We start from the raw sequence: 18,684 nt of genomic DNA, 5'->3' as shown, positions 1-18,684 counted from the left end.
AGCAGCGCTTGGCACACACTCGATGATTCAATCTATTAGTGCAGGTTTGAAAGAGTTCTTCTATTCCTGAGGATGTTTTCATTCCGTGGTTACAACTACAAAAAAATGCATGTTTTTTTCCCCCAGACATGTTTCGCGCTATTGAGGTTAAGCGTCATCAGTGGTCTGTAATTAAAGGTATTTATAGTTTGATTTTTTTAAGGTAGAAAAATCAATTTGTTGGTTTTTACTTATCGTGATTTCTGCTTGGTTTCTCGACTCGTCCGCTAGGAGACAGAATTTCTTGATGTAAGCGAGAAACGAACCGTTTTTCTATCAAATTGTAACTATCTTTAATTACAGACCACTGATGTTTTTTTATCTCAATAAAGCGAAATGCTTCTGACGAAAAAACACACATTTTCTTGTAGTTGTACGACGGAACGAAAATACCCTTAGGAATCATAAAGCTACGGGTAATATGGCCACACAAATCAAGCGTTTTCCCATTGTTTGACACCTGGAACGAGTGTAAGGGCATGCTACAGAGAATGCCTTACTCTTTTTGTGTCTAATATAGTTGAAAGAAAATGCTGTTTGTGTGGCAGTTAACCCTAGACCTGCGTTATACTATGACGTTGCTATAAAATGTTGTTCCTTATTACGTGTGAATACTGCTTAAAACAATACACAACAAACTTATAGTCCTAAGGGAAATCGACAAAGCTCTCCCTGGTCAATAGTCAGACTTATAACAAAACAAGACGAGTGTGTGGAGTGCTCGTTCCCTCCACTGAATAATAATAGAATGATCGTAGAGTTTGTCACTGTTCACAACGGTAACACCGTTACAGAGAGAACAAGAAGACACAATAAATTAGCGCTGATATGGAGGCATATAGACAGTCTTTTCCTTCTGAGTCTAGAAGAGTGTGTAACAGGCTATATTTATTATTACTGAGTCGCCTAACCGTGGAAAATCTGAAAGATTTTGCAGCTCAACAGTTTATTATATGTTCTAATAATTAACACTGAATTCACGAAAAAACGACGTCATCGCTGTGGGGAGGCTGCAAATTATATGGAAGAGTGCCTGAAGAAAACACAGCAAGTTATCCTTCTCGAGGCAGCTCGCGAATTCAAAGTTAATGGTACAAAAGCACAAATTATAATCAGACGGACAACTCGAGGTGCGTTCCAGAACAACTAAGTATCGAGGTGCTCAGAGCATAGATTGCACTACCATAGACTGCCAGAATTAAATTTTTCCAAAATCAGCAATGCATGTGCCCATCAGTACCAGACGGAGGCCGGGAGACCAAAGCATGGTGGCCAGGAGACGAAATGCTCAGCGAGCAATAAACGAATGCCACGACACTTACTTTTCTGTCATCAGCTTCGTTCATTCAAAATCTCTACATAGAGGAGATAACACAATGCTATTATCAGTGTGACGGACGAGAATATGACTTATTTCCTGAAGAACCAGGGAAATCAACAGAAACTTTTATTGGGTGCAAAATATTAATAAACACAGCGTTGGTACTGGCCTTGAGTAGTGTCTCATCGATTCGTCGGCCTCTTCGCGCCAAGCACAAAGGTAGGATGACTCAGCTTGATTTGATGACCAAAATTTTGGAGAGAAAAGCAGCCGCCTCCCTCACGTTGGCCGCGCAGCATCACGGTGTTGATTTTCATATACAAAAGGCAAAAGTGCCATAGTCAATCATTCATTGGGAACGGCAGTGGTGGTATGGTATACCTTGCCCTTAGCTTGGCCAGTTGCTAGATCTGCCCACAGAAGCACTAATCAGGCTGCAGCCTCAATTTTGCAAAACCTACTTGTCTCCCTGGGGAGGATCGCCTTTCTTAAATGAGTCACTGACTGCCTTCTGCTGACAACAAGACCCCGAGACCACACCGGGGATGTACCATCCTTCCTCTGCAGCCCACATCTCCAGTACTCTCAACAAGATAACCAGAAAATAGTGGCAGAAAATGAAATTATATTGCTTAGCGATAGATGATAACAGTGTCACATACTTCTTAAAGAACTCTGCCTTCTGACAAAACTATGATGTGTTTTGTAGAAGACTCCGCGTTTTGAATGATATTTGATTCAAAAACATGGAAGAAGCAACAAAAAGTGCTTCAAATTTCTTATCACGTCAAATCGTAGCAAAGAGCTCACTTGGTCCTTCTACAATACGTTCATCTGAAGACATGTACTGCCCATCTTCATTTTATTTTCACAATTACAGTCATAATTCTGTCTTCCAGTCTAGTTGGCTCTGATCACTATGGGACTTATCTGCTGAGGTCATCAGTCCCCTAGAACTTAGAACTACTTAAACCTAACTAACCTAAGGACATCACACACATCCATGCCCAAGGCAGGATTCGAACCTGCGACCGTATCGGTCGCGCGGTTCCAAACTGTAGCGCCTAGAACCTCTCGGCCACTCCGGCCGGCTTCCAGTCTAGTCTACCAGTCTGTTCTCTGATGGAGTTGTTTGTTTTTCCTCCTAGTAACTCGAAAATACTGTACGTCTATATTTCTCTGAGACATCCTTAGTTACTGAATCGTTATTGCACTAGCTTTTGATATTACTGTCCATAACATTATAGTAAGTATGCTAGAAGCATTGGGGATGACTGGTTCTGATCACACCTTGCAGGTAGGGTATGAGGAACAGAGATAATACACACCTCAATAAGTCTAAACTTTTAGTAAAACACTTATCGGAACCAAAATGCATTGATTTTTAAAATTTTTATGCAGCGACAGCAACTGATATTGTTTATATAAGAATATACAGCCTACAGTTGCAGGTTAACTTTATCGTTTACCTGGGTTTCAACGTTAGTAATAACGTCTTCTTCAGAACCTGCAAAAAGTTAATATTATAATGTGCTAGTAAATTAGATATGGTCATCCTACAGGATGCAAGGTGTGGTACTTACGTAAAATATTATTTAAATGTTTGCCTCAAACAAGCCATGTCCTAAGTCACTTTATAAAACTTGATGCATAACCATAAGGTTATGTCACTTCTATTAAAACACGCTGTAGCAAATTCACTTTAAGCCCGTTGTATGGGCCTCGTCGTGTGACTAGAGACTGCGGACCGCGAGGGCTTGGTCAGTTTATAAGGCTCTGTAGTAGAATGTAAAACGTAGTCATGCTGGATACTGTAATTATAAAATTAATTCATAGCAAAAATGTTATCTGACGCGTGTGTAATAACTGTGAGATTCTATACGTCTCGCGCATGCGCGCCGCCCTCTGTGAGGCAGACCGCGAATCACTCGCGGTCCGCAGTCTCTAGTCACACGACGAGGCCCATACGACGGGCTTAAAGTGAATTTGCTACAGCGTGTTTTAATAGAAGTGACATAACCTTATGGTTATGCATCAAGTTTTATAAAGTGACTTAGGACATGGCTTGTTTTAGGCAAACATTTAAATAATATTTTACGTAAGTACCACACATTGCATCCTGTAGGATGACCATATCTAATATAATTTACTAGCACATTATAATATTAACTTTTTGCAGGTTCTGAAGAAGACGTTATTACTAACGTTGAAACCTAGGTAAACGATAAAGTTAACCTGCAACTGTAGGCTGTATATTCTTATATATACAAAATACATTAACATAGCGAGACGCCCTGCTAAACTATCTAACACCATAAGAGCAGAACAACTTCAGTTCAAAATCGGCTGAAGGCCCCAAAAATCTGACACTTCAACAGCAAAACAACTTAAATTCAAAATCGGCTGAAGGCCCAACACTTAAGACTCAATAACATTAATTTTTAAAATGCCAATGGCTTTATGTAACACAGTTCTTAAATTAGGCTGAAGGTCCAAACCATCTGACGCCTTAAGCCCAAAACAACCTTAATCTAAAAATCGGCTAGAAGCCATACAAGTACAAACAACAAGAACAAACAAGAAAAGGCAGTACAGCCAAGGGCGCTCAGAAGTTCCGAGGGTCGGCCTGGAATTCAAACACAAATGCTCGCTTAGGTGAGACAGGCAGTCGGCCCAACCATTGTAGATCCGACGACATTCCCCAACCGACAGACAGTCAACGGACTCACCGACAAGATAACCTCCGCTTCAACCGACCAGCACACAACAGGGAGTTCAATGGGACAATGTAGAAGGTATTGGCGCCCACAACCAATTATACACTGAGCTGGCAAACTACACACCGTGCTGGACAGCGACAACACAATGAAGAAAATACACTGCCTGAATTTACGTCTACTGAAGAGATACAGAAACTGGTAAACCTCCGTAATATCATATAGGGCCTCCGCGAGCAGGCAGAAGCGTCGCAACACGACTGGTATGGACTTGACTAATGTCTGAAATAGTGCTGGAGTCAACTGACACCACGAATCCTGTGGGGCTGTCCATAAATCCGTAAGAGAAGGGGCGTGGAGGTATGTTCTGAATGTTGCAAGGCATCCCAGATATGCTCAATAATGTTCCTGTTGAGTTTAGTGGCCAGAGGAAGAGTGTTCCTGCAACCACTCTGTAGCAATTCTGAACGTGTGGAGTGTCGCGTTGTCCTGCTGGAATTGCCGAAGTCCGTCGGAATGCCCACTGTACAGGGATGGATGAAGGTGATCAGGCAGGATGCTTATGTACGTGTCACCTGTCAAAATCATATCTAGATGTATCAGGGGTCCTATATACTCCAACTGCACACGCCCCACACTATTAAATATTCTCCATCAGTTTGATCAGCCCCCTGCTGGCATGCAGGGTCCATGGACTCATGAGGTTGTCTCCATATCCATACAAGTCCATCCGGTCGATACAATTTGAAAACAGACTCGTCCGACCAGGCAACATGTTTCCAGTCATCAACAGTCCAATATCGGCTATGATTGGCCCAGGCGAGGCGTAAAGCTTTGTGTCGTGCAGTTATCAAGAATACACGAGTGGGCCTGGGGCTCCGAAAGCCCATATTGATATTTCGTTGAATGGTTCGCACGCTGACACTTGTTGACGGCCCAGCGCTAAAATCTGCAGCAATTTGCGGAAGGGTTGCACTTCTGTCACGTTAAGCGATCCTCTTCAATCGTCGCTGGTCCCGTTCTTGCAGGATATTTTTCCGGCCGCAGCGATGTAGGAGATTTGATGTTTTACCGAATTCCTGATATTCACGGTACAGTCGTGAAATGATCGCACGGGAAAATCCCCGCTTCATCGCTACCTCGGAGATGCTGTGTTCCATCGTTCGTTCGCCGACTATAACACCAAATTGAAGCTCACTTAAATCTTGATAACCTGCCATTCTAGCAGCAGTAACCGATCTAACAACTGTGCCAGGCACTAGTTGCCTTATATAAGCGTTTCCGACCGCAACGCCGTATTCTGCCTTTCTACATATCTCTGTATTTAAACACGCATACCTATACCAGTTTCTTTAGAATTTCAGTGTATAAATCATAATTAAAGTAAAATATATACCACTTCAGGTAACACTTCTCTTTCTGAGGTCAACATCTCAGTCCTTACAGAAGGATGCTGAATCAGTTTTTCAGGCTAGCAAATGGAAAGTTGCAGTACATGAAATGGAAACCATACATCGCCGCTGTGGTCCTGACATCAGCTGATAATGTGCGTAGTGCAGCGTTATGAAACAATGTGTGTACAGTGTGTGCAGTAATGAAAAGGGAAACACTAATATTTTACGTTATTAAATAACATCTTTATGAAACAGAGTTGCACCCTAGAGGTAAACCGAATGAGGCAGCACTGTTTTAAACAGACTGGTCTTGTATTGGAGAGATTAGAGGTTCCAGTTTTCATCCAGCCATACTGATTTACGTTTACTTTAATCACTTCAGGCACTTGCAGGATACTATAAGGACAAGACCGACTACCTGTCCCATCCTTAAACTAGATCTGTATGTAAATGCCATCGTATATGAATTGCGTTATTTAAATTGTAATGATACATTGTGTCAGACTATAGCTCGACTGGGATAAGGGGTTGTGACGATTCGAGGGGGATGTCATAATCCTTTTCTGCATGGTTCACACGCGTATGGAAAACCTGTTCCATATACACTGTAACATCCCCTTAGAAAAATTAACGAATTACTGTGCTCATAAACCTCTTACGTTATTTGATTTTCAAAAAGCTGAGCAGAACTGAACGTACTCAGACATTTCTCACTTTACTTATTCTGATCAACACTAAACTGACACACAATGTTCTTAGCGCAATCTGACTTTCAATAATCTCTACAAAAGAATGGCCCTGACTAACAATAACCTATACCTTTCATGAATCACTTACTTCACAAAAATCTTCGTTACTCGAACTACTGCAATACAGCGAGCGCCAATACTGCCAGGTAAATAAAAGATTATAACTACTGAAGGCACTAACTACTGATAGGCATAGTTAGCAAATGAAAGATTTTGCTAGAGAACAAACAATGTATTTACCTTAATAATAGTCAAAAGTCATCATATATATATAGTTCATGATATACAGTATTACAAATTTCGTTTTTCTGACGGACACGCGTCCAGATCGTCCGCTCTCAAAACTCTGCCATCTCTCTTCCCACGTTCACCACTGCTGGCGGCACACCTCCAACTGCGCAACGCTACGCGCTGTTCACGTCCAACTGCCCAACACCCACAATAGCGAATATTCTAACAATGCCAACCAGCCACAGACTGCACACAGCACAGGCAGTGATTTTCATACAGAGTGTTACGTGACGTTATCAACATAAAAACCTAAACAGCCTACTTACAACACACCCTGCAGATAAGTCGGGGTGGTTGGTTGGTTGGTTGGTTTGGGGTAGGAGACCAGACAGCGTGGTCATCGGTCTCATCGGATTAGGGAAGGATTGGGAAGGAAGTCGGCCGTGCCCTTTCAGAGGAACCATCCCGGCATTTGCCTGGAGTGATTTAGGGAAATCACGGAAAACCTAAATCAGGATGGCCGGACGCGGGATTGAACCGTCGTCCTCCCGAATGCGAGTCCAGTGTCTAACCACTGCGCCACCCCGCTCGGTCCCTGCAGATACTCCTCCGGTCCTGTCATAGGCCTATCCCAACTATGAGAGTCAGAGCCACCTGTTAGAGCAGCCACACCACACGCCAGCCCGGCTGTATTTTGTGCACACCATTTTGCTAAGACATGACCACCGACCAGCTGTTGACCCAAGTGAATAGCCACCACGCAGCTGTAGCCAAGAGTAGGTTGGCCTCCCAGGGGCGGAACACGCTGCTGAACACAACCTGCCCGATTTTACTGGGTGCTTCTTACGTTGTGCCCTCTGGAGCCTTATACGCAACACCATATTCTCTGAATTACATAGATGGAAGATGTCTTTGCAACGTATCCATCCTGAAGAAATTCTCATTTCGAATATAATAAAATTCTTGAGACGGAAAAACTGCTGTCTACTAATCAAGACGGTTCTGAAATTATCGTTCAGCTTGCCATTTTCTCACGTGATATTCTGCGAACCATGAATGAAAGCCAACAGGCACCTTTCATATTCCTAGATTTCTGAAAAGCGTTTCACACGGTGGCCCGCTGGGGACTTGTAATGGAGGTATGAGCATACAGAATGGTTTCTCAGATATGCGAGTCGTTCGAAGACTTTCTAAGTAGCATAACCCTGTTTGTTGCTCTCGACGAAGAGTGTTCATCAGAAACAAGGATATCGTCAAGAGTGCAACACAAGAGTCAGATGGGGCAAATTTTTTCTCTGGCCGATAGGGTGAGCAGTAATCTGCAGCTTTTTGGTGATGATGCTTTGGTGTACGGAAAGGTACCGTCGTTGAGTGACTGTAGGAGTGTCCTAGACAGAACTTTGTGTAATGCATCGCAGCTAGCTTTAAATGCAGACAAACGCTAGCTGCTTGCCAAAGTCACATTGGTTAAACATCTAGGTGTAACGTCGCAAAGCGATTTGAAATGGGACGAGAACGTGAGGCTCTACACTACTGGACATTAAAATTGCTACACCACGAAGTTGACGTGCTACAGACGTGAAATTTAACCGACAGGAAGAAGATGCTGTGATATGCAAATGATTAGCCTTTCAGAGCATTCACACAAGGTTGGCGCCGGTGGCGACACCTACAACGTGCTGACATGAGGGAAGTTTCCAACCGATTTCTCATACACAAACAGCAGTTGACCGGCGTTGCCTGGTGAAACGTTGCTGTGATGCCTCGTGTAAGGAGGAGAAATGCGTACCATCACGTTTCCGACTTTGATAAAGGTTGGATTGTAGCCTATCGCGATTGCGGTTTATCGTATAGCGAAATTACTGCTCGCGTTGGTCGAAATCCAATGACTGTTAGCAGAATATGGAATCGGTGGGTTCTGGAGGGTAACGGAACGCCGTGCTGGATCCCAACGGCCTCGTATCACTAGCACTCGAGATGACAGGCATCTTTTCCGCATGGCTGTACCGGATCGTGCAGCCACGTCTCGATCCCTGAGTCAACAGATGGGGACGTTTGCAAGACAACAACCATCCGCACGAACAGGTCGACGACGTTTGCAGCAGCATGGACTGTCAGCTAGGAGACCATGGCTGCGGTTACACTTGACGATGCATCACAGACAGGAGCGCCTGCGATGGTGTACTCAACGACGAACCTGGGTGCACGAATGGCAAAACGTCATTTTTTCGGATGAATCCAGGTTCTGTTTACAGCATCATGATGGTAGCATCCGTGTTTGGCGACATCGCAGTGAACGCACATTGGAAGCATGTATTCGTCATCGCCATACTGGCGTATCAACCGGCGTGATGGTATGGGTGCCATTGGTTACACACCTCTTGTTCGCATTGACGGCACATTGAACAGTGGACGTTACATTTCAGATGTGTTACGACCCGTGGTTCTACCCTTCATTCGATCCCTGCGAAACCCTACATTTCAGCAGGATAATGCACGAATGCATGTTACAGGTCCTGTACGGGCCTTTCTGGATACAGATAATGTTCGAGTGCTGCCCTGGCCAGCACATTCTCCAGATCTATCACCAACTGAAAACGTCTGGTCAATGGTGGCCGAGCAAGTGGTTCATCACAGTACGTCAGTCACTACTCTTGATAAACGGTAGTATCGTGTTGAAGTTGCATGGGCAACTGTACCTGTACACGCCATCCAAGCTCTGTTTTACTCAATGCCCAGGCGTATCAAGGTCGTTATTACGGCCAGAGGTGGTTGTTCTGGGTACTGACTTCTCAGGATCTATGCATCCAAATTGCGTGAAAATGTAATCACATGTCAGTTATAGTATTTGTCCAATGAATACCCGTTTATCATCTGCATTTCTTCTTGGTGTAGCAATTTTAATGGCCAGTCGTGCAGTAGGGGAGGCGTATGATAGTCTTCAGTTTATTTTGAGAATTTTAGGAAAGTGTTGTTCATATGTGAAGAAGACTGCATACAGGACACTAGCTCGACCCACTCGGACTGTAGTCGGACTGAAGGAAGACATCGAATCAATTCAAATGCAGGCTGCTAGATTTGTTACCGGTTGGTTCTAACAACGCGCATGTAGTACAGGGACCCTTCTTGAATTCAAATGGGAAGGCTCGGAGGGAAGGAGACGTTCCTTCCAAGAAACATTGTTGAGAGAATTTAGAGAAACGGCATTTAGAGCTGACTGCAGAACAATTCTACTGCCACCTACATGTATTTCGTCTAAGGACCAGAAAGATCAGAGAAATTAGGAATCATGCGGAGACATATGGACAGTGGTTTTTCCCTCGCTCCATTTGCGATGGAATTGACCAGCAGTGGTACAGGGTACACTGCGTCTCGCAATGTACGGTAGCTTTAGGAGTGTCAATGTAGACGTAGATTCCTTAATGCCTCAGGCCATAGTCTCCACTAGTTCCTGACCACACCAGCCATGCTCCGTGTCCCTACCTTCACTAGTTAAGCAGAGTAAATACACGCCTTATTCCTCGAAGTCTCCCCTTCCTCTGATCTATCCCCACTCCCTATATCTACATCTACATATACATACATACTCCGCAATCCACCATACCATGCGTGGCGGAGGGTACCTCGTACCACAACTAGCATCTTCTCTCCCTGTTCCGCTCCCAAACAGAACGAGGGAAAAATGACTGCCTACATGCCGCTGTACGAGCCCTAATCTCTCTTATCTTATCTTTGTGGTATTTCCGCGAAATATAAGTAGGCGGCAGTAAAATTGTACTGCAGTCAGCCTCAAATGCTGATTCTCTAAATTTCCTCGGTAGCGATTCACGAAAAGAACGCCTCCTTTCCTCCAGAGACTTCCACCCGAGTTCCTGAAGCATTTCCGTAATACTCGCGTGATGATCAAACCTACCAGTAACAAATGTAGCAGCCCGCCTATGAATTGCTTCTATGTCCTCCCTCAATCCGAACTGATAGGGATCCCAAACGCTCCAGCAGTATTCAAGAATAGGTCGTATTAGTGTTTTATAGGCGGTCCCCTTTACAGATGAACCACATCTTCCCAAAATTCTACCAATGAACCGAAGACGCCTATCCGCCTTCCCCAGAACTGCCATTAAATGCTTGCTCTGCAATGTTATGCCGAAATATTTAATCGACGTGACTCTATTGCAGATTCTACAATACCACTGGTGAGCATCATTTATGTCCACATTTCCCACGCCACAACATTCGTCCCAGTGAAAGAAACTACAGCACCCATCACACCACACCCCGGAACTAACGATCCTACGGCATGTCACACACTTCTCACTCATGGTAAAAATATAAATAAATTGGAAGAGTACTGAATTAAAAAAAACTGGTGATTACATATAAGTCACTGTTTACTTACGATGCGCGTGCGTGAAATTAGGCCTAGGATTCGTGCTACAGGCGCGAGAAGAAGTATACGCTTCTTACCCCGTTTAATCTTATTTTATACTTCACTAACACTTCCACTAATGTAACAACACTTATATTATATTTATACCAACTGGAAACGTTTACCTAGAAGTTTAAATCACTGCTTACTTATAATTTGCGAGCGTGAAATTAGGCCTAGGATTCGTGCTACAGGCACTAGAAGAAAAATACGCTTCTTACCCCGTTTAATCTTATTTTATACTTCACTATCACTTCCACTAATTTAACAACACTTATACTATATTTATAACACCTATACACGATTAAAAATAGCTTAATAACAACGATTTTTGTAATTATTTAGTGCAGCAAATACTCGAAGAGTCCGCGTCGGCGCAGTGTACGCGTCGCAATCTAATGGACGATTCAAACATTACGGGATTCTTTTTCCTATTCATCTGCATTAATTTACATTTATTTATATTTAGAGGTAGCTGCCAGTGTTTACACCAATCACAAATCCAGTCCAAGTCATCTTGTATCCTCTTACAGTTACTCAACGACGACACCTTCCCGTACACCACAGCATCATCAGCAAACAGCCGCACATTGCTCTCCATCCTATCCAAAAGATCATTTATGTAGATAGAAAACAACAGCGAACCTACCATACTTCCCTGGGGCACTCCAGATGATACCCTCACCTCCTATGAACACTCACCATCGAGGACAACGTACTGGGTTCTATTACTTAAGAAGTCTTCGAGCCACTCACATATTTGGGAACCAATCCCATATGCTCGTACCTTAGTTAGGAGTCTGCAGTGGGGCACCGAGTCAAACGCTTTCCGGAAGTCAAGGTTCAAATGGTTCAAATCGCTCTGAGCACTATGGGACTCAACTTCTGACGTCATAAGTCCCCTAGAACTTAGAACTACTTAAACCTAACTAACCTAAGGACATCACACACATCGATGCCCGAGGCAGGATTCGAACCTGCGACCGTAGCGGTCTCGCGGTTCCAGACTGCAGCGCCTAGAACCGCACGGCCACTTGGGCCAGCGGAAGTCAAGGAATATGGCATCCGTCTGATACCCTTTATCCATGGTTCGCAAGATATCATATGAAAAAAGTACGAGTTGCGTTTCGCTGGAGCGATTCTATTTAATGCCGTGCTGATGCATGGACAGCAACTTCTCTGTCTCAAGGAAATTCATTATGTTTGAACTGAGAGTATGTTCGAGAATCCTGCAACAAACCCCCTCTTAATCGACTCCTACACTATTATAAATATCGGAGCGTTAATTTTTTTCACTCCAAAGGTAGGTGTTGACCGTTGTTGAGGGTTGTGACTGGTACCTGACCTTGTTCAGGTGCATTGGGCTGTGAATGGGTGAGCACCACCGATGTCTTATCTCGGCCTGCGCACATAGATGAGGGAGCAGGCTGGCTTGGTGCCATCTGTCGGTCGCGTGCAACGTGTACCGTGTGTCGTCACCAGCCAGGCCTGCGTACACGGCCGGCGGGGCAGCCCACCTGCTGGTGTGGCGCGGCGCGGCGCGGCAGTAGCGCAGACACCTTCCCGCCAGCAGCACGACCCGCGGCGCGCACGCGCACTAGCTCCGCGGCCGGCGCGTCTTCTGCCGCTCTCGTTTCAGAGGCAGCTGCAGCCACACACAACAGCTCCTTCCTCTCTCTGTCTCTCTCCTAACTAGTCCGTACTTTGTGATCACAGCTCCATCTGAAATACCGCCACTTGATTAATAGGTAGGTCTCTTATTTGTAACAGGTTGAAAAGTGTCGCCAAGTGTAACAGCTCGCTTGTTGAAGCGCAACTTTTATTCCAAACATAGGAATGTTCATTTTCGTTTTGTTTTAAACTGTCACACAGTTTCATTTCCTACGGACGCTGTTCCCCCTGCTGTCGCTTAACATAATAATTTCATGATGTGTACGAAGACAGTGAAAGATATATACTTTCTAAATAAAAGTCAGACCACTGTCTGTATTCCGGTTGTTCAGGTTTTTGTTTCAGAGTTAAGGCCCCATCACCACTATTTCCGAAATTTTCTCGAGGTTCTAGATCACGATCTGTCGAAGCAGACGCACCTGCACACTTCGAAAACCTGATCCACCAGTGGTAAATGTGACAAAACGGGCTAGACTTTTAGCACAGCGAATCTGTTTTTACGCACGTCGAAAGCTTGTGAATATTACATGTGAATAATGCATCCAGTCACAACGTTAAGGGATTCTCAATTTTTAACATCTATTTATTTAGGAAGCGTTCCGAATCGCCGGTGCTATTTTTCAGACATGAAGAAATGCAAAACATTTAGATCTGGGAACTATTTGCGTTACTGAACTTCCGTTAACTAAACTGAAGCTAAACTGTTGTCCCAATAATCATCTGAAAAAATCGGATTTTCTGCGGGCAATCCGCGTCGTACTTGCACGATGTTTTGATCACATAGCTCGCAACCTTCATCTGTTGGTCACTGTGTCTGTAGCAGGGAGCACTTGATGAAGACTGAGATTCACGCGATCGAAGTATCTTGCAACTGCGTCGCGGATTACCGGCAGAAAACCCGATTTTCCAAGAGGGCAACACCTTCCCGTGAAAGCGTGATGATCTAGTTACTATCAGTTATTGTAACGGAAACATGAGAAGACAGTGAAAGATATATACTTCCTAAATAAAAGTCAGACCACTGTCTGTATTACGATTGTTCAGGTTTTTGTTTCAGAGTTAAAGCTCCGTCACCATTATTTATTAAATTCTCTCGAGGTTCTAGATCACGAACTGTCACCACTGTCTGTATTCCGGTTGTTCAGGTTTTTGTTTCAGAGTTAAAGCTCCGTCACCATTATTTCCTAAATTCTCTCGAGGTTCTAGATCACGAACTGTCACCACTGTCTGTATTACGATTGTTCAGGTTTTTGTTTCAGAGTTAAAGCTCAGTCACCATTATTTATTAAATTCTCTCGAGGTTCTAGATCACGAACTGTCACCACTGTCTGTATTACGGTTGTTCAGGTTTTTGTTTCAGAGTTAAAGCTCCGTCACCATTATTTCCTAAATTCTCTCGAGGTTCTAGATCACGAACTGTCACCACTGTCTGTATTACGATTGTTCAGGTTTTTGTTTCAGAGTTAAAGCTCCGTCACCATTATTTCCTAATTTCTCTCGAGGTTCTAGATCACGAACTGTCACCACTGTCTGTATTCCGGTTGTTCAGGTTTTTGTTTCAGAGTTAAAGCTCCGTCACCATTATTTATTAAATTCTCTCGAGGTTCTAGATCACGAACTGTCACCACTGTCTGTATTCCGGTTGTTCAGGTTTTTGTTTCAGAGTTAAAGCTCCGTCACCATTATTTCCTAAATTCTCTCGAGGTTCTAGATCACGAACTGTCACCACTGTCTGTATTACGATTGTTCAGGTTTTTGTTTCAGAGTTAAAGCTCCGTCACCATTATTTATTAAATTCTCTCGAGGTTCTAGATCACGAACTGTCACCACTGTCTGTATTCCGGTTGTTCAGGTTTTTGTTTCAGAGTTAAAGTTCCGTCACCATTATTTCCTAAATTCTCTCGAGGTTCTAGATCACGAACTGTCACCACTGTCTGTATTACGATTGTTCAGGTTTTTGTTTCAGAGTTAGAGCTCCGTCACCATTATTTATTAAATTCTCTCGAGGTTCTAGATCACGAACTGTCACCACTGTGTGTATTCCGGTTGTTCAGGTTTTTGTTTCAGAGTTAAGGCCCCGTCACCATTGTTTCCTAAATTCTCTCGAGGTTCTAGATCACGAACTGTCGAAGCAGACGCACCTGCGCACTGCGAAAACCGGATCCACCGGTGGTAAGTGTGACAAAACTGGCTAGAATTTCAGCACAGCGAATCTGTTTTACCAAATAACTTTTATGCACGTCAAAAGCTTGTGAATATTACATGTGCATACTGCATCCAGTCACAACGTTAAGAAATTCTCAATTTTTTAACATCTATTTATTTACGAAACGTTCCGAATCGCTGGTGCTGTTTTTCAGACGTGAAGGAATGCAAAACACTTAGATACAGGAACTATTTATGTTACTAAACTTCGGTTAACTAAACTATTATCCCAATAATCATCAGAAAACATCAGATTTTCTGCCGCAGTCTTCATCTGGTGCTCACTGAGGCTGTAGCAGGGAGCACTTGACGAAGACTGAGATTTACACGATCGAAATATCTTGCAAGTGCGTCACGGATTAGCGGCAGAAAACCCGATCTTCTAAGAGGACAACGCCTCATCGAGAAAGCGTGATGACCTAGTTACTTTCAGTTTTTGTAACTTAAATATCATTTCAAACTTTATTATTCCTCCATGCATGAGGACGAGTGGCTCCATACCCATTGCAAATAATCATACAATGTAGCCGGAAATATGTAACTACCATGAAATTAATATAAGTATTTTTGTGACTAAAAGTCAGTGGATTGTCTGTATTTCATGTTTCAAGGTTTTATTTCCGATACGTATTCCAGAGAAGAACTCCATAATTAAGATTTCCAAGAGTCGCTCACTACTGACCATCAGTGGATCACGTTTTCGCAGTATGCAGGTACGTCTGCCTCGACAGATCCTGATAGACAACCTCGAGAGAATTTCGGAAATAATGGTGATAGAGTTTTCACTTTGAAATAAAAACCTGAACAACCGGAACACAGACAGGTGACGGAGTTTTATTTACAAAGTATGTATCTTTCACTGTCTTCGTTTTGCTTCACGAAACCATTATGTTAAGCGACAGCAGGCAACACCTGCAGGGGAACAGCGTCCGTAAGAAATAAAACTCTGGAGCTGCCACGAGTCGCATATAAACTCATTATCGGTTTTGCTCATCAGACGTGATCGTTTTCAGAAATTTAGTAGCCAACGACCACACGTTTCATGTATGTGGCTGTGTGCAGTGCCAACATCAGACATAAAAGTGTCTTTGGTCCGACGTTGGTGCTGTGCACAACCAGACACATCTCACATCTGAGACTACTAAATTTCTGAAGATGATCGCGTCTGATGAGAGACACTGCTAACAAAGGAAATCATAAGCTACTTGTGGTTACTTCACAGTTTTAAACTATTACGTGTTCGTTAAAAAAATTAATAATCTACTAACATTGTTATTGGTTGCGGGATATATACCTTCGCTCACGGTGAATCAGTAATGCCTATATGCCACACGCTGTGTTTCTCAATTTTGAATTCAGTACCTGCAAATACTAGCTCTCAGTTTCTATTTTTACTAGGAGAAACATTTCTATGTTCCCTGTATAGGAAGTACAAGTAAATCATTGTATATTTGTTTCATTTCACGTGTAAAAATTTTAACCTGCAGTTTTGAAGCCCATCTGCGGGTTACTGGGTCAGTTTAAAGAATTATTTTGTCCACAGTTAACTTCGATTGTCCAAGTAAGAGTGTTGTATTGCATCACACGACACCCTAACAGCATTTTGGGTCCATCTTAGAATACAATTGGATTATTTTTTTCTATTTCTTTCGTACTAAGCGATTCGAACTTCTAGAAATCAGCAGGTCGTGCTTAAATCCACACCATTGCAACAACGTAATACGAAATAACAGGTAACACGAATAGTTTTCTTCTTACTTTACCCGTTCCTCTTTTAACGTTCTTAAAAAGAAATCATTTTTCCCTTCGGGACCATGATTTTCAACTTCTTCCATAGATAAGGGCATTTCACTTTTTATCTCGATTATTCCCACCTCTGTTAATTTGATAAGTTTTATCGTCTTCAGAACAAGTTCAGTATGCTTATCTTAATAACAAATATTGAGATATTGTCAGGGTCCAAAAAATTCAGTTGATTATAAATACCTTATTCATTTCTATTCACCTTGTTATACATACTGATATACGAAATGACTCGCTAGCGTGCTGTGACAGGCATATTTAAGACCTAAACCGTGACATGTGCAACCTGCAAATATGCACATCAGTTCCGTTGACACCCAGCGGCGTGCCTTTAGTGTGTACTTCGGAGTTGTCCGATGTATTTTTTATTCACAACTTGTAGGAAGTGCTCCTTTGGAGAACGGTCGATTTCTTCAGTCATATCGACTCGTTTGTGAAAGAAATTATCTTTGGCTCCCGCTTACAAGTAAATATTTTGTAGGGTATCATTCACGAGTTCAGCACCTTTACTAAGGTGAATAAGTTACTATAATTTCGACTTTTTTATTCCTGTTTTAATTTTCTGCTACCATTTGCAGAGTGTGCTACTATACACATATTGTCTTATTTGATTTTAGACATTTCTTTCGCAGTCGTAGTTATGCAGGTATTATAATCTGTACACCGTATTTTGCGACTCTAATTAAAATCTTATTTAGACTTTTGTGACTCTTAAAAGACAGTATATAACATATATTACTTACACACTGCAATAATACATCTTGTAATGTTCAGTTCACCAAATAGCTCCCATGAATGACAGAGCAAGTCGACGTATTTCTGGTTTCAGAAACAAATTAATGTTAATTTCTTGCTGGCAGGGGTCAAATGATTCCATTAAGAGAATTAAATAATAAAACTTAAAATCATAACAGAACAAAAACAAATAATAATCATTCATCTTCATTGTTAGTACATGTCTCTTGCCTATCTGATTGTCTTAAACGTCGAACACTAAAAATTTAATAACATTCGTTAATACTGTGGCGTCCTCAGTTAACTTATTTCTGCTTACATAACAGTAAGACTTACAAATAGTTACCCACATGGCGAATATCAGAAATATGCAAATATAACACACGAATTTGTTCATTTTAAGGGATTTTTTCCAAGAAAAACGACAGCTTATTTATGTGTAATGTGTAAGGGGCGGCAACAAGTAATACCGACAAAGGGGTACGCGTTTCGCTGTGCGACGTTAGCCTGCGAACGGCGTTCCTGAGACCCTCAATGTTCACTGTCATCAAGAAACAGAAACTTAAACGTAAGAGAGCAGGTGCAGTGATAAACAGTGTCTTAAGAGTAATAGTTAATCGTGTACAATAAAGCTGAAATGAATTATTCACTTTCACGCGTTTCATTTCTCTCCGAGATATTGATGTTCTGCCCCCCGGACTTTTTTTAAAAAAAACTTCTAAGCAAGGAGAAAAAATTCGCATGTATTAGTGAAAGAATTTCTCGTGTCCCATTAAAAAGCGACAGTTTCCACGCCATTAGACAGCATGTGAAACAGAGTTTGCATACATTTTCAGCTCGACCTTTGTCAGACTGATTTCGGGGACCTTCATTGTGCGGCCGAAGGGGACGCGTGAGAAACGACGATAATTTTATCGTGAATACTCAATGGTAGCGCGATTTGTTTGCCTCCATACCACTAATTTAAAGGTTCGATCACTGTTGCTCTTCGGACTATTTTTCTGTAAGTAAATCTGACTTGCAAGTTAGCTGTAATTTGTGTGTGATCTGAATCTCAACTAGCGTCATATTTTGAATAGCAACAGCAGGTGCCCCAATAACTGAGCGCGTGCATTGGTTCTCGGATTTCAATACAGCATGGTGTTTACTTTGCATTCTGGAGTGAATGGACCTTGCCTTACGTGCCACCCCGAAAGTAAAGAGATGCTTCAAGCGAAATTATGAGATGTACTGTTGAAGTTTCAGCTAAGACTCTTGCTTTTTATGGCGATGCTCCTATTTGGATATAATGCACGTCTTTTGAAAACTAGTCTTTCACTGAGGTAAGATTTTTCTGCTGAATCAAATTTGCTACTCACACGCAACCGAGCAGAATGGCGCAGCGGTAAGTCAC

General features: G+C 42.6%; 1 protein-coding gene across 1 annotated transcript in view; it reads left to right on the top strand.

Moving 5' to 3' along the window:
• The first annotated feature begins 12,422 nt into the window (after positions 1–12,422).
• The window catches only part of LOC126101595 (aquaporin AQPAn.G-like), a 187,612-nt gene continuing 181,350 nt past the window's right edge, over positions 12,423–18,684 (top strand). Inside the window, exon 1 of the mRNA XM_049912273.1 lies at positions 12,423–12,625. The gene's annotated coding sequence lies outside the window, so the exon portion shown is untranslated. The remainder of the gene's footprint in view (positions 12,626–18,684) is intronic.

Source organism: Schistocerca cancellata, chromosome 9, assembly GCF_023864275.1.
Source record: "Schistocerca cancellata isolate TAMUIC-IGC-003103 chromosome 9, iqSchCanc2.1, whole genome shotgun sequence".
NCBI lineage: Eukaryota > Metazoa > Arthropoda > Insecta > Orthoptera > Acrididae > Schistocerca > Schistocerca cancellata.
This window is presented reverse-complemented; position numbering and strand designations above follow the sequence as displayed.